Below are 15,308 nucleotides of genomic sequence, written 5' to 3' on the forward strand. Positions count from 1 at the left end.
CTCCTGTTCCAGCTATTTCCTTCCACCCTGTAGACTTTCCCTCTCTTGGAAATTTCCCTTGATACTTTCTTCAAAGTAGGTAAGCAGATCCTTCCTCCCTTCTTGCCACAGCTCCTCTCTATTCAGGTCCTGTGAGTGTGGGAAGGAAAGGACTTCCCTGTGCCCAGACACCACAGAGCTTTCTCAACCAGCTCCTCTCACGGGGGCCTTCTCTTCCTGAGGGCATCACCCTGTAGAATTCTAAATTCCTCATGGTTGAATTAATCATTTCCCATCCACAGAGGCTACTTTTCAAAGTAAATATTCCACTCATCTGCTTACTCCTGGGCAAAGTCCCGGGCCCTGCTCAGCCACATCTGCTCCCAGAGTTGCGTGTCGGGTCACCGCATTCCAGGCAGAATTACCCTATGCGTTTGCAGAGCCTGGCTGTCCTAAAGTCTTCACATGGCCACCTCTTCACAACAGAGCAGAGATGTGTGTAGATGTTTAGAATTCAGTCAGAATGTAGGAATTTATCCTACCCAAAGATGACAGGAGCTTTTGAGCTGTCGCTGCAAGGATGTCATTCACAGTTCCCCAATGTTCCAGCTTGGAACTTGGCAGAGCTGTCAGATGACATACTGGTGTCACCTAGACTCCCCATGTCCCTTCCCAGGTCTACTTGCCAAACCTATCACACATCCTCAGACTCCTCAAGTATCCTGAACTTATCAGGTCAGGAGGACAGCAAGAATTCAAGGTGGGGCCAGGGAAATGGCCAGAGCCGCATGCTTTTTTTCTTTCTTTCTTTCTTTCTTTCTTTCTTTCTTTCTTTCTTTCTTTCTTTCTTTCTTTCTTTCTTTCTTTCTTTCTTTCTTTCTTCCTTTTTTTTTTTTTAATTTTGTTATGGAAAATTCCAAGACTATACAGAAGCAAAATTCCAGCGATCCTCCAGGCAGACTCAAGGACCATTATCCACGCATTCATGATCAGGCCTGTTCCAGTCGCATTTCTACCCACTCTCCCCTGCCCAGTGCCATTTTGAAACAAATCCCAGGTTTTGTGTCATTTTCTTCATTATGGGTCCATTATGGGTTCACACTCTTAAAGATATAGGGATTCATAAGTACATGGGCACGAGTCCATCGTTGCATGTCATCCCTTATTGACAACAGCATGTCCCAATCTGGGCTCACATTTGCCATGGCCTCTGCATGTCCTCTTATTGTGCTACTGTTTTTTTGTTTGTTTGTTTTTTTGTTTGTTTTTCATCAAGGAGGCACACAAACCGCATTTGGTCAGTATCTTTCTTTTAATTTATAACTTCAATGGCTTTTAACTTAGCCACTTCTGAAGGGAAGGCAGCACACGGTGTACTCCAAGTAGACTTCATCTCGAGTGGAGGCTCCTGAGGTTGGTCTTTAGAGAAGCTGCGTAGACAAATGGTTCTCAGGCAATGTGCAGGTTGGGGAGTTGTGGGAAGCTTGGGTGAAAAGCTTTTAAAAAGCCTTTAAAGTTTTCATAATGTGACTATACGCGGCTGGTGAAATGAAAAAGTGAGTTTAAAAGTAAGGGAAGAAGGGAAGTGAAGGACAGCCAACCAGACAGCCTAGAATGTACATGGGGCTATAGACAGGATAGAAGTATAAGACAATGTGGGACATAACATCATGCTTCTCCTCCGGAGGCTGAGCAGGCAAGGCCGGTACATTCTTTGCTCCCTGAGCATGAAGTCCCCGTGCCTTTGTCAAACGTCAGAACACACCATTCTTTGCACGTGGATTTCGTGCAAAGAAATCCACTGACCCAGTCTCTTGGCATTCAGCAGAGTTGAATTCATTAGTAACTTCAGAGTGGGTAGGCAGAACCCCGTTTCTCTTGAGGACAGCGATCACCTCCAAAGGTATTTTCACATTTATAACATCCAAGGGGCTTTGTCTCACAATCTCTAACCGTCATCTTGGCTTTTAGATTCAATGGCCATCCTTATTTGACTAGTTAGCTTTTTCTTCCACTTACTGTTTACTGAGTAAACACATGAAGTCATAAGTGAGCCCCAGTTTTCCGTTGCAAAAGGGGGCATTTCAGAGTGTATGGGAGATACCACATCTCTTAGACAAGTTTATACCTGTTCATTATGGCATGGTTTTAAGCTAGCTACATTAAAAAAATCTAGTGATTATACTAGATTTTAAAAAATAAGCTTTTAGGGCAGTTGTAGGTTCACAGCAAACCTGAGCAGCAAGTAGATTGTTTCCATGGCTCGATGTGCACAGCCTCCTTTTTGCCAGCACCCCAACCAGGCCAGCGCATTCATTACGACTGATGACCCCAGGTTGACACATCATTATCCCCTGGAGTCCACGTTTTGCATTAGGTTTCGCTTTTGATATTGTACAGCCTATGGGTTTGGAAACATGTCTAATGGCAGGTAGCCACCATTTCAGGATCCAGCAGAGTGGGTTTTGGCCCACTCATCTTTCCCATCTGCTAATCTCACCCATCAGCTCTCCAGGACGTAGACTTTTAACTACTCTTTCCAGACTCTGGCATTTTTCATGTTTTCCAGACCACTGGGGCTCTTGAGTTTCTATCCTCAGACCATTCTAGACCTCCGAGAATTTTGATCCTGAAGTCTTTTTGTGCCTTAGTCTCTGATTAACGCCCCCTCCCTTTCCTTTATCTCACTGGATGCCATTGTAAGTTAACTTACTCACGTAAACGAAGGAATCCAAAAATGGAGACATACAAATGGAGTAGAGCTCAGAGTAAAGGGGCATATGGTAATCATATGGGAAGGGCGTTTTGATGTTTCAAAGGTATTACGGCTCCTACCCCTCCCCTCCCCCCAAGGTTGTGAACAAAGATTGTTGATTTATGTGGATGGGCAGTACTCGTTGGAATATAGATCTTTACTTTAATATTATAATTTCAACATCTAGAGCTAAATCATCTCACACACAGAGTGGAATAACAATTAGTTCATTGAAATCTGTGAGTGGTTTAAAGTTACCAGTTTAAAATTCAGTAAAACATGTGAGGACCTTTCTTACTTATACAAATTAAGACCAAAAGGTTATGTTGTCTTGGCCAAGAACCCAGTTGCAAAAGTTGAGGGTAATTCGACTTCACGTAATTCCCCATCTCACGCTGGGATGATGGATGTTCACGGCACTTATTTTATGTTGACACAGAGTGATTAACCTAAGCATAAATGTTTGATAAAAACAGCGTCAATAGCAGGCTTGGAAATAAGAGGCTTCTTCACTATTTTAGAGTTAACATTTATAGCAGAGAAAGCTGGGGAGGGAGGGAGAGAAGGAGGAGCAGAAGGAGGAAGAAAAGGAAACATTTTTGGCATTCATTGTCCATCAACAGGCGATTTTCATTAAACCAGAGTTTGGATCAACGCAGGGAAAGCTTGATAAATCCCTGATAAGGTGCCAGATGTTCTAATGAACTTTCTTGGGGGTTTTGCCATTTCAAGTTGATGTGTTTTGCCCAAGGGCCAAGATTGGGATGGTCCTCACATCTGATGTTGATTCTTCAGCCCTCCCCCCATGCCTCTGGACATTGAGTACCCACTGGAGAGACGGTAAATTGGACCAACCTAATAGAAACTCTAGTTAAGCCTGGAAGCAATATTGGCTCCTATTTCCAGAAAAAGTGTCCTGAGAAATAAAGGATTCTTGGGATCTTCTTACTGCTTAGCACTGGGGAATATGCATCTCAGATGGAATGTCAGCCACCTTCTAAGGCACTTCCACACTTTCAAGGCTGCTTCTTAGAGGAACAATTAATAGGACTAGTCACCCAGAAAGTACCAGCAATTGATTGAGTGTTATCCCAGGCTCCATGACTTAGAGATGGAGCCAACAGGGTCTCTCTCCTCAGATCTTTCACTAGTGAAGTGAGACTCACAGAAAGTAGCAGGACCCATGATGTGCCAGGGGCAAAAAAGCACATCTTATGCTTCTAAGGTTTGGAGACTTTCAGCCTAATGCTCCAATTATCAAGTTAGATGCTTCTTGTCACTTGGGATTATCTTCTCCATTCTGATGTGTGAGTAGCTGGTAGAGTCATTTCACTGACTGATGAAATGTTCTTTCTTGCTGTCCTCATCCTATCGCTCTGGATTTTAGAAGAAGAAAGATCTTGAATAATATGATCAGATATACTCACTTAAGCAAGGGAATGATCTTTTACAGGAGGGACCTGTGTCCCTCCCTTGGAGTGAAGACTGTTGCTTCAGGTCCCACCATGCCTGGTATGACACATCTTATTTGGGAACAAGTTCAAAGTATGTGACTGAAGAAGACCTACTTTCCTGACTAAACAGAATGAAGTTTTACCACTGAGTTTAGAGTTAGCTTACCGAAATGTTAAAGTAATTTGATCATTTCTTTCCCTCCCTCCCTTCCTTTCTTCCCTCCTTCTCCCCCTTTTGTTCTCCCCCTCCCCTCCATTTGGAAAAAAATCCCAGGCTTTGTGCACACATACCCATAGCCACCAGAATGGGAAGCATAAGGGAGGGTGGCTGAGAGGAAGTTCAGAAAGAGGCACTGAAAACTAAGTACAGAAGCGGCTCCTGTTCTCTTTTAGGACTGCCAGACAACAACCAGTAAAGATATCTATGCTATATTTCAAAACGACTATAAATGAGGACCAGGAAACTCCCAACACAACTGAAGATTGGAAGGACAGAAATGCTTATTATCCAGTTTGATTAGTGTGAATGGTATACATCCATTGAGTAACCATAATGTACTGCATAAAGTCTTACAACTAAAAAATGAGTGGGATTAGCCTTCACTTAATGTTAACAACAGAAAAATGGACAGATCATTTGGTCTGACACATCATTCCTTTTCTTTTCTTTTCTTTTCTTTTCTTTTCTTTTCTTTTCTTTTCTTTTCTTTTCTTTTCTTTTCTTTTTCACTGTTCAAGGTTTATTTGATGTTCTCATTGGCATGACACTTGAATGGTTGGTTCCATCATCCATATGCAGATCTTACATCTCACATAATATTGCAATGCACACTACAGACACACATAATACATAAAATATCCCGTACAACATTTATGCACAAGATATGCATAATGGACGTACACACTGGAGCCAGGTTATGGCTAACTGGGAACTCGTTGCCCTAGGTATGTTTGGTGAGGGTGCACAGGGTAGCAATGCAGCAGGCTCACAGGGTAATCGAAGCCTGCACAGTTGGCAGTGTGTCTTGGAGACAGTGGGACTGTCACACTAACCTGGTTACCACTACACAAGTACCACATGGCAGCAGGGCAGAGCTGTGGGAACTGAGATGTTTCCCCACACCACCTCAACACCACTGTACCGATCACAGCTCTGATGAGAAGGGTGTGGTCTGCCTAGAGAGAAACCTTGCTGCAGCCTGGACAGTGAAGTGCTAGGACAGTGGGAAGACTTTAGAACTGCAGCTCCTTCTGGATTCCCCAGAGGGTATCTGCACTCTTCTTCAGGCGGGCTTCTTCCTCAGGAGTCAGTGTCACCTTCACAACATCCGAGATTCCATTTTGTCCCAGGATACATGGGACACTGAGGAAGACATCCTTATTGATTCCATAGAGACCCTTAATCATGGTGGAAATGGGATGCACCTGCCTCAGGTTCTTCATTATGCTCTCGGCCAAGTCTGCCACAGAGAGGCCAATGGCCCAGGATGTGTAACCTTTCAGCTTGATCACCTCATAGGCACTGTCCACCACCTGCTTGTGAACCTCCTTCCACTGCTCCTTGTCTGCATCAGTGCCCAGTTCTGGGTTCAGAGACTTCAGGGAGACGCCGGCAATGTTCACACCACTCCACACAGGCACACTGGAGTCGCCATGTTCTCCCAGGACCCAGCCGTGACAGCTCAGCGGGTGAACCCCCAGCCTTTCTCCCATCAGGTAACAGAACCGAGCGGAATCCAGATTGCAACCACTTCCAATAACTCGGCTTTTGGGAAAGCCACTGATTTTCCAAGCCACGTAGGTCAAGATATCCACTGGATTTGAGACAATAAGCAGCTTGCAGTGTGGACTGTACTTCACAATGTTCGGAATGACGAACTTGAAGATGCTCACATTTCGCTGGACCAGATTGAGTCGGCTCTCTCCTTCTTGCTGATGGGCCCAGGCTATGATGATGACCAGCTTGGAGTTTGCAGTTACACAATAGTCTTTGCTGGAGACAATTTTTGATTTTCTAAGGAAGAGGCTGCTATGCGGGAGATCCATCATTTCGCCCTTTAGTTTGTCTTCCATGACGTCAACAAGGGCAAGCTCATCCGCCAACTCCTTTGTTAAGATACTGATGGCACAAGCCATGCCAACAGCACCAAAAACTGTAATCTTGTTCTGGGGGACCTGTTCTTCCTTAAGAAGATTCGCAATCAGCTGGTCCTTGAGGGTTGCCATCTTGGACTTTGAATCTTTTGAGACCGCTAGTGCACGATGGGGAGCGACGGGTGAGCAGAAGCAGCGTGGCCTGGGCTTGGCGACAGTGACTCCAGCACCTTCTTTTCTTTTCTTTTCTTTTCTTTTCTTTTCTTTTCTTTTCTTTTCTTTTCTTTTCTTTTCTTTTCTTTTCTTCTTTCCTTTCCTTTCCTTTCCTTTCCTTTCCTTTCCTTTCCTTTCCTTTCCTTTCCTTTCCTTTCCTTTCCTTTCCTTTCCTTTCCTTTCCTTTCCTTTCTTCTTTCTTTCTTTCTTCCTTCCTTTCTTTCTTTCTTTCTTTCTTTCTTTCTTTCTTTCTTTCTTTCTTTCTTTCTTTCTTTCTTTTTTTGGTTTTTTAAGACAGTGCTTTCTTATGTAGTCTTGGCTGTCCTGGACTAGCCTCCCTTGTGCAGGGATTAAAGGTGTATATCACTACCACCAAGCTAGATAAATCTGTTTGTTTATGGGTGTGTGTGTGTGTGTGTGTGTGTGTGTGTGACACCATTATTAATGTCTTTATAATCCTCTTATATAGTAATCGATGGTTAGATCTGGGAGGAAGATTTGTTTCAGGATTATATGCTTATTATTTGTATCTTATTTTTTTAGTGTCGTAGATCAAATTCAGAGCCAAGCACATTCTAGGAAAAAGCATTAGCAAGAGTCACACCCTCAACCCACAGAGGTTTTGTTTTGTTTTTTAAAGCTAAAGGTTGCCTGGTAGTGACTGCTTACTGGCCCTGGGTTGAAAAGGATTCTGGATTCACACTGGATCTCACACGAGGTGGATTAATGATATCTCTATGGACATAGAAATAGGGAGAGATAGCACGCCACATATTGGCCAGCTTTCATTTTTTATGAATAAAGAAGTGGGCCGCCTACTCTCTATTAGTCTGTGAAAGGTCTGGGTTGTAGCTGGATGAGCAGAGGTCTCAGCTTCTGGAGATGGGGACTCCTTCAGTCAACCAGAGAGAGCAACTGGCGGTAGGGTATGCATGTGAGCAACTCCTGGCACACTGTAGAACTGGATAGAGGTGGATGGCCCTAAATGAATATACTGTCCACTGGAGTCATTTCCTTAGAGGTGGGTGGGGAAGAACATCACTGAGTAGAAGGTGGGGGAGGGGGTTGCTTAAGAGAGAGGACGCCTCTCAGGGGTGGCAGTGATTGGTTACTCTTGGTTCCAACTCTTGTTCAAAGCCTGGCTTATCTTTAATACCCAGCCCACCTCAAGGCGAACAACATAAGAGAGAAAAAACATTTTGGGATGTTTGAAGTACTTGTGTCATCGTTTGACCACCAAATGCTTGCTGCTGTGGTATAGAAGGGGAGGCAGGAGGCCTGTCTGCACTCCAGACCCCAACCCTTTAAGCATTTCTCTTCAGAATTTAGCAGTGATATTTCTTCCCAGTTCTTTCTCCTGCCATGTCTCCCAACCAGACAATTGTCTCCAGTATCCAGAAACATTCGGAGTTCTAATATCTGAACTCATGGGGATATTAGAGAAGAGGCAACAGTTATTAGATATTTGAGAAGGAACAGTTTCATTGTGAGGGTCTCCAAGCTACATAAGAAGCAACATTTGAGGCCCAGAATATTCAAAAGCAAAAAAAAAAAAAGTTATATCACCATGAACCATGAAACAAAAGGCCAAGCTACATAAGAACAGCCATGCAGGCATAAAGGTACAGTTGTTAAGCTTAACTTATGGGCTCTGTAATTTATGAGATCAAAATGAAGTTTCTGAATCCTAAAATCTTGAGAGGAAGTTGTTCCTAGTATCTGGCTAACTGATCCGAGTGTATGGTATTTCAGGTGTTGACCGTGACCCGAGTCCTGCTCCAATGCACGCTCCCAACTCTTTCTTGCTCTCTGTGACCTTAGCTCACAATTACTTCTGAGTTGGGAATGCTTGGCCCCATGTGACCTCATTTTAGTCACCCCCTCAGGACACCGGTAAAAGGCTCTCCTTTAAAAATCCTGAACTCACCAGCCTCCTGCAAAGCTCTATTTCAAATCTGCAAACAGCCATTACATTTGCCTGACACTTGTAATGACACTTGTGCGACATGGGCCTTTGGGCTACAGTTTGTGACACAAGGGGCAGATTTGTCTGAAAGTGTTCACAGAGCATCTTGCATTGCCTGGGTGGTGGCTTCTGCATTAGGGCTCAGGCCCATTAACTTTCATGGCAGATGATGGGATGGAATTTAACCTGTTGTTGTCTCTGATTCTTCTTGCTTCCGTGTCTCCATGAGCTCCTGTCACATTTTTGCCTCACCTGGTGAGAAAATGCTACAGCTTAGCACCTGCCGGGCACCAGACAGATGGGATATTGTTCTGCTCACTCTTCTGCCCTCAGCTTCCAGCCTCTGCCTGGGGGGTGAGAGCCCAAGCCTGTTGCTGAGCTGTAGTGAAAGGAGTGGCAGTTTGACAAGGGTTTCAGCTTGTTTGCTTGTTTTTCTGGACAGTCTTTTTTGGTATTCCTCTCAGCCTCCAGCTGTGCGTCTTTGCTGCTCTCTGGGCTGTATAGCAAGTATAAGGACACCCTGCTGAGGGACTGTCTTACTCCCAAAGAGCAGGTAGCCTGGAAGTAAGTCCTCTCTTATCTGTGGGGTTGCTGTCCTTGGTTTCTGTTATGCACGATGAACAGCAGTTTGAAAATAGAAAAGGGAAAGATTTGGAAGTAAACAATTTATAAGATTTAAGTGATTGGCTACTCTTTGAGAAGTGTTATAAAAATCTCACTTTGTCATGGTCTGCCTTCGAACATGAGCACCCCTTGCCTGGTGTATCCATGCTATAGGTACCCTTCGTTCGTTAGTCACTTAATATCATCTTGAACATTTAATTGACTGTCACAGTGTTGTACTGCTTGGGCACTGGTCATGGACCCAAAGTATGAGAGTGGTTGTGTATGTATACGGTACATATAGTGGCTCTATGTATACGGTAAAGAGAAGCTGTAAGTATTTCTTATAGGTATAACCATGAAAGTCTATATTGACATTCTACAGAAAAACATCTGTCATTTTAGGAATCTACTGTGGGTCTTGAAACACAACCCTCTTGGATAAGCAGGAATGACTATGTTGTCAGGAGGCAAGGCAGGCTCACCTGGCATAGGAATCTGGGCAAACTCAAATGGGAATGATTTCTTCTCTTGAGTGAGGCATGCCATTACCTCTCTTAAGTGGATTCTTCGTTCTATAACTTAAGTAGGCTTTAAATATTTTGCATCGTACAGAAGAGGTATGTTCCTTGTAGACCTGCTAGGTAAGTAAATAAAACGGAGGAAAATATTTAATATGCATGATTTCATCACCCAAAGGTTAGCATTGTCTACCCTGTTGTCAGTGTCTATCCCAGTGTCTAGATAGCATTTTAGAGACCTGGGTGGGGTGTCACCCTGCACAGGCATTGGTGCCACAGGTTAGAGATCTGTGCTCTTAAGGTATCCTGGGCATTGTTGGCTGAAATGTGCATTTCTATTTGTCCCAACACAGTGACAAGTTCTTTACCTCTTTATTTGGGATTCTCTGTGTTACACATGATTCTTTTATCTTTTTTTTTTTTTTTGCATCCGTGTGGTGCACAAACACATATGTGTATATGTGTTTTCATGTATGTGGCTACAGGTGTGTGGGTGCATGTATGTACACTGCCTGGGGAGGCAGGGGTTCATGTTGAATGTCTTCTTTCCTTACATGCTCTATCTTACACACTGATGCAGAGTCTCTCAGTGAGTCGTGCTCACACTGGCTGGTCTGGCCAGCCAGTTTGCTCAGGGAATTCTCTGTTTCCCATGGATCTGCTGGGATTATAATGTAGGAGGGCCAATGTGGCCCCCCAACCTTCATGTGGATCCTGGAAATACCGTTACAGTCAGTGCTTTAGCTGAAGAACCGTCTTCCCAGGCCCACAGGCCTGTCTGTAATCCCACCAGTCTATAAAGGCTGCTCCATAGTCGTTTTTTAAACTAAACTTTTGTTCCAAATGACTATCTCCATTAACACATTATAGCAGCACCACATATTCTATGTTACCATTGTTTTCTGAGTTTTCTGTTCCCTGTGTTCACTTGGTGATCTCACGTCTCGCTTTATCCCTTGCAAACTGTAGGAACATGTGTATACACAGATACACCCCATACTTTTGCCTGTCAGCCTTACTAATGTTCTCACAGAGATCTAGGAACAGCCCCTTTATCTAGAACAAGTTCTTACAATATATACATTATTACAAATTTAACATAAAACATTCAGAGTTGAGGATGCTATTTTTCTATATAAAATAGCCCTATATATGCTTTGAAGACGCCCCATTGTTCTCTCTTTCCTCTCGTCAGTTTGTTGGAAAGTATACTTGCTTTTCCCAAGAAGTGAATTCCTGGGTCATTGATGTGCGTGGCTGAAAGCACCTGTGCTTTCAAATGTGAACTTTGTCATCACTCAAGGGCAGCGAGGCTACCAGCTCAGGAAATGATTGCCATTGACAGGTTATTTCTCTGAGTCCTGAAATGGGGACACAGTATGACATAAGGAATCAGGGGAAGAACTGCCTCTCAGAAGGCAGAAGGAGCAAGGGGTAGTTGAGCAAACGCCTGCTTCTATGGGGAGGAAGAGATGAGAAAAGGCTTGTGGGTCAGTTTGAGTGATTTGAGGTTCAAAGGGTCAAATATTAACTAGGACAGGTAGACACTGTCTCAGGATGTGGCGACCAACACAGGATGTGTTGGAGATATGGGCTCTTTGGTCTCAGTGACTAACAGGGTCAGAGTTGGCTAACAAGTTTGGAGAGGGAACATGCCTGGGTTAGTGAAGGCCCGTGTATGCAAGCATCAGAGTATGAAAGATAAAAGCATAGTAGATGCAGTGCAGGGCTTGGCTCCAAGACAGCATTTGTTGAGAGTGTGACTGAGCATGAGACATCATCTAATGTCTTCCAGCTTCAGCCTTACCTCTGTCACCAAGGCTGGTGGCTCAGGATGCCCTTTAGCACTTGCATCAGGGTGGGGCTGAGAGTTCACCCTACCTTCTAACTCGGGGACCAATTAGCCATAGGCACAGAGAGGCTTAGAATTAAAGAAAAAATTGACAGCATTACCCAACTCCCAGCTCCTATTTACCAGAGGAGTGCCTGGAATATCTTAAGATGGGAGGGGGGAGGTCTTGGTATTTAGAGTTCATTTTCCCTCACCACACATTCTATTTTTGAGGCTCTTCTTATACATTTTATGCAGCCGAGGCTCTTTGCCAAGGATTTTCCAGCCCCCACCACACACCACCATTTAAGGATATGGGCTTAGTGTCTACAGTGTCTCTCCTGGGTTTACCCGCTCTATGAAGAACACAGCTAATTGATGGTGAATTTGACCACAGAAGCCTATTATTGGAAGTGATTGAATACAGCAGGATTTATGGACTAGATTTTTTTTTCTGCTTCAAGAATTATAAGCTAACCCTAAATTACAGCAGGAATTCTTAAAACTCAATAATTAAAAGCAAAACAGCATTCCCTATGGAAAAGAACCGTGCGGTCTGGAAGCTATCTTTCAAATTGAAGTGGAGCGAGTAACTCCCAAGAATTATGGATACAAATTAGCTATATTTGATCACTGGATCTTATCTGTTCTAATTGTTCTCTGTTTTGCGGTTTCTGCTTGGTGAATAGGGCACTTGGGTTGGCAGCTCAGTGCTGGGGAGGGGGTGTGCTGCACTCTAGGGGGTAGTGAGGTTAGGCTTCAGGTGGGGGAAACCATAGGGGGAAGAGAGAGAGAGAGAGAGAGAGAGAGAGAGAGAGAGAGAGAGAGAGAGGAAAATAATGTATTTCCACAGACGAAGTCTTAGACATTCAGACCAAACACAACATACTCTTTTATGTGCAATGTTTTGATTGTCTGTGGGAATGATTGATGTGAACCTGAGAAGAATTTGACCTTGACCAGCAAACAGCTAGAAATGGTGACCTTATCTACTGCAGAGTCAAAACCCTCCAGACCACAGCAATTAGGAAATCGGTGGTGGTAGGGAGCATGATGGCAGGGGGTGGGGGTGGGGAGGCCTCTGGAGGGGAGGCTTTCCCACAAGAGTACTGATGTGCTGGAGTTCTCAATGGATGAGAAATATGACAAGAATGCACATCACGTTTAGTGTCTTTTGTCCTCTTCTCTGATTTGGAGTAAAAGTAGCAAACCAAGGGATATGAACCGCAAGTAAACAAGTGGTTCTCCAGGGAGAAGTGTGGAGCAGGGCCCACTGGCCTGGCTTGGGGAATGTTGAGTTGGTTCTCTGTTCCCAGCTGCCTCTTTCCCAGAACTTCAGTCTGAACTAGATGTGGCACTTATTATTACAGAGGACAGGGTGGCTTGGCACATGCTCTCGAATCCAGTTCTGGCTTGATTCAGAAGGGAAAACAAGTCTTGCAGTCTCAACCCAGTCCCCATGGGCATCTGTCACACTACCCCCCTCACGTGTTTGCACACACAAACTCACAGCTGTGACAAATCACTGGCTTGCTCTGCTGAGATGTGAGCAACTCAGGAAAGTCCCAGGTGAGATGTAAGAAGTGCTGGGGACAGGAATGGAGCAGGAGAAGGTAGGACCCAAGCCTTCCTTCACAAAAGTCACTCTCTGTTTTTCGGTTTGGAGGCAAGGGCTCACCATGTAGCCCGGGCTGGATTCAAATTTATGTGTACCACAGTGTCTACTCAGAAAGGAGCCCTCTGAGTTTTATTAGTCCCTTGCTTTTAAGCTTCCCTCTACTCTGTGTGACAATATGCCTGACCTCAGAGGAACAAATGCTATGAGATTTGGAGGCTTCATATGAATTACAACTCCCATCCACCAGAAGGGAGCCAGTCTGCATGTGCATGCCTATGTGTGTGTGTGTGTGTGTCTGTGTGTGTATCTATGTGTGCAAGCACAGTGGGGCTAAAGTGCTCCTTGGTGAGGGATAATCTCATCAAATTTCATAGCTTCTTGCATCTTTCTGACACACTTAAAAAGCTTGGATCAGATCGGATTTTCTCCCCTGTGTTCTCTGCTTGGGGTGTGTGTGTGTGTGTGTGTGTGTGTGTGTGTGTGTGTGTGTTTATATCTCTAGACAAAGGATAGAGTGTCTAAAGCTCTTCATGTGTGCAACTGGCCCCCAGCACAGGCGTGCAGATCCAGCTCTTCTCAGGCTCTGCTGACGGAGGGCTGTGCATATGCCCTTTGCAGGTGAGGCTAGGGCTGGCTTGTTCCAGTTACTTTCATAGCTCAGGGAGCCTCAGACCAAGGGGAGGAGGGGAGAAGAGTTTTTGCGAGTAACCATCTTCCCCCTCTTTAAAACACAACTCCACTTTGTAGATGCAAGGAGGAATTGTATCCGTTTTGGTGTTCTTCACGATATAGCTGAGTTGTACCTCCCAGACTTCTCTGGCTGGTTTTGGAGGCAAATTGTTTTGACCTTCGCAGGATGTTCACTGTTACCTTTACCGGAGGAAGAGACAAAAGAGAAAGTGTGTCTGGGAAGAAGCAAACACCATTTACTGAAGCCGATTCAGAAATTGTTTTCTCATGGCTTCGGAGCAGGCAGAGAATTCTCGAAAGAGCACGAAGCTTGCCAGAGTCTTCTGTTTCCAGGCAGAATTTGTTTCAAGTTTAATGCTCTACTTTCAAACAGATTTTAAAATAAGGGCCCAGGAGTGTGGTTTGGTAGTCGAGCATTTGCCTAGCGCTCTCAGTGCCTTCAGGTTGATCCCCAGCACCTCATACATAGAAATGACCTGTGCCAAGCATCTGTCCATCCATCCATCCATCCATCCATCCATCCAGACACTTATCTATCTACCTACCTACCTTTTCATCCACCTATCTTTGCTGCAAGTTTTTGTTAGATTTTCTGCACTAATCATAAGTTATTATTTATTTGGCATATGAATATATTTAGCATACAAAAATTATATTTGTGTTTATTTTTAATACAGCCTGCTGTCTGGTAATAACAACAAATACATACTCTTTCTCCAAGTCTCCCATTATTTTTCCAATATTTCAAGCTCTTGTGCTTCCTTACTTCTTGTTTCTCTGCAACATGAGGCAACATATTCTTCTTTACTTCCTCCCTACTCTAATGCCATGAATCAAGCCAAGGGCCAGGTACAGATTAGACCGGCTCTCTACCACTAAGCCATGACCACAGCTGTAAAACAAATCTTAAGAGAAAATTTATCCCTGCCAGGCTGTAGATTTAGAGCATTCAAAAAACCAGTGATTCCTTAAGCTTATTAGTTTTATTTTTAGATGTGTTTCTACCACTCAGAAGCTCATTAAGTTCCTAACGTGGATGGATCTGGTCACACTTTTCCCATGACTGCATCATCTATGTGACTATTAATTGTGCATTAATGACACAAATGCAGTAAATACAGGACTTTGCACTGTGTCCTTATTTGTCACCACATAGTTGGGAATATCTGCTTGAAAGAGTGACATTGTATTGAAATTAAATATCACTTTCATGAAATGAATTATGCACTTAATAGAAAGAAAAGGCCAATTAAAATTCATGGTGCAGCCAGCTGCAGACCCCTCAGTCCCCCCCCCCATGAACTTACATCAGAGGACTGCAGTGGAGGTCCTAGATGTGTGGTATCTCCATCAGGAAAGAGACCACAAGTGTCTCATAGCAAAATATCTCTGAGCTGTGGAAAATCTAGGACTTAGGGAAGAAAAGTCCCGACATTCACACCCAGGAATGGTTGAAAGAGTTCCAACAGGGTAGCAAATGGTGGAGATAGTCTGCAGTGGGCTCTTAGGGTAGCAAATGGTGGAGATGGTCTGCAGTGGGCTCTTAGGGTAGCAAATGGTGGAGATGGTCTGCAGTGGGCTCTT

At 44.1% G+C, this 15,308-nt stretch overlaps 1 pseudogene across 1 annotated transcript; it reads right to left on the bottom strand.

Moving 5' to 3' along the window:
• Positions 1–5,364: 5,364 nt before the first annotated feature.
• LOC110333827 lies at positions 5,365–6,452 on the bottom strand (annotated as a pseudogene). Its single transcript, XR_003845381.1, has one exon. The product of XR_003845381.1 is annotated as an L-lactate dehydrogenase A chain pseudogene (transcript).
• Positions 6,453–15,308: the final 8,856 nt, after the last annotated feature.

Source organism: Mus pahari, chromosome 16 (assembly GCF_900095145.1).
Source record: "Mus pahari chromosome 16, PAHARI_EIJ_v1.1, whole genome shotgun sequence".
NCBI lineage: Eukaryota > Metazoa > Chordata > Mammalia > Rodentia > Muridae > Mus > Mus pahari.